At 34.4% G+C, this 2,089-nt stretch overlaps 1 pseudogene across 1 annotated transcript; it reads right to left on the bottom strand.

Moving 5' to 3' along the window:
- Positions 1–763: 763 nt before the first annotated feature.
- Positions 764–1,266, bottom strand: LOC311629198 (large ribosomal subunit protein uL23-like; annotated as a pseudogene). The gene has a single exon. The product of its transcript is annotated as a large ribosomal subunit protein uL23-like (transcript).
- Positions 1,267–2,089: the final 823 nt, after the last annotated feature.

Consider the following 2,089-nt stretch of genomic DNA (forward strand, 5'->3'; position numbering starts at 1 on the left):
CACACATGATTGGAGAAATTCAAAATATCCAGGGTGGTCAATGAAAACTTAATCCTACTGTCCTATATTTAGAAATTAGTCAAGGAATGCAGGTGAAAATTTTGGATGCTATCTGGCTGATGAGAGAAAGAGGCATTATTATTGTAGAAAGTAGTTCAAGTTTCTGTTACAACTCTTGTCAAAACTCTGCATTGAGTGGTATATTGTAAATCAGCGAGTGAGATATAAGACGCCTTAATGAGCCAGTTACTTAGGTGTCATTTGTTGCGCTTGGCCCAGAGGGAGGTGTCTCTTTCCCAATTTCTGAGCAACCCATACTGGAAGTTTTTCCATATTTCTACTCTTCGAGCCTCTTTGTTTGCAGATATTACAAAGGGCTCTGTGTGAGTTATTGTTACAGACAGTTGTAACCTTGATTACATAATGAGTTTGTACTTGGCATAATTATTATCACTATTAGTCTATTTTAGTCTATTACATTGGATCACTAGTTTGCAAGGTTAGACAGTTAAGTTAATCTTTTTCTATTATTTGAACTAAAAACAAAGTATTTTACAGAATAACAGACGGTCTTAAAGTGACAGTTTATAATGACAGAGTTTACAGGATATGGACTATTTAACAATAGCAGAAAATTCAGACAACAGTATTATATAAGATGGAGGTTACTTTGCTTCAATAGAAGCAGTATAGTAACAGAAGAGGTAATCTCAAAGTGATTAATCCTTCTTTCCCATTATTTCTTTTTTTATTCAGTGTAAAATTTTTATATTTAGAATTAGGCAGCTGGACTCAGTTTAGATGATTCCAATTTTGTTGGCAACATCCAAAACCTCATGGTCAAGAGCCAGTTGAACATATGCCTTCTTCTTGCCATCAGGCCTGATCAGGGTGTTGACCTTGGCCACATCAATGTCATAGAGCTTCTTCACAGCCTGTTAGATCTGGTGCTTGTTCGCCTTGACATCCACAATGAACATAAGTGTATTATTATCTTCTATCTTCTTCATGGCTGACTCAGTAGTCAGGGGAACTTGATGATGGCATAGAGGTCAAGTTTGTTTCTCCTGGGTGCACTCTTTCGAGGATATTTGGGAGGCCTCCGGAGCCTTAGTGTCTTTGGCCACCACGGGAAGGTAGGTTTTCTTTTTTTGCGTGGCTGTGGACACCTTTCAACAATGCTTTCTTTGCCTTCAAAGCCTTTGCTTTAGCTTTGGCTTTGGGAAGGACAGGGGCTTCCTTCTTAACTTTCGGCACCATCTTCATAAAAAAGGGTTTCCTTAAATAATTAGTGGGTAAAATTCATATTCAAAAGACAACAACATTTCAGGAGTGGCATCTATGGGTATGAATATTCTATCTATTGTACAATAAGTATGTAGCAATATTTTACTAAAAGTTAAATAAAGATTAAAATATAATAGAAACAAAATTCAAAACCTAGGCAGTGAAATAGTACATATTTTTATGAAGATATTTGAAACAGTGATAAATTTCTATAATTGAAAATTAAGTCATTCCAATAAAAAGAACAATGGGAGGTTTAGAGAGCAGAGTAAATAGCTGGAAAATGTATTATTACATTGGAAAGTAGATCTAAGAAAATTTTTGAGAGAATAATGCAGAGAAAGCGATGAAAAATACGAAAGATAAGTTAGTAAAAGATAGGTTAACAACAAATCGTCTTTGACATAATTCATCCTCATCTATTGTTCAACATAATTTTCTTAGATGCAAAAGAAAAAATGATCTAATAGTTCAACATTTTAAAAGGGAAGAGGAAATAAGCTACTAGGAACAAAAGTCAGAAGAAAAAACAAGCAGCAAAATTAGACCCTGAAGGACCAAGAAAGAGTAATGACTAGAAAGTTCAAGAAAATAAAAACACAAAACCACAAAATAGGCAAGCAATATGATTTAAAATACAGCAAATCTGAGAAACAAACTAGAAAATTAGAAGTAAAAAATTAAAATCACTGAAACCACAATGTATATCTAAAGAGATTATTTGGAATTCAACAAGGAGGCACAAAGAGAAGGAAAATAGAAAATACATGATAGCCTAGCTGTCATGGCTCAGTGGTTAAGC

Source organism: Pipistrellus hanaki, assembly GCF_964339955.1.
Source record: "Pipistrellus hanaki genome assembly, chromosome: 10".
NCBI lineage: Eukaryota > Metazoa > Chordata > Mammalia > Chiroptera > Vespertilionidae > Pipistrellus > Pipistrellus hanaki.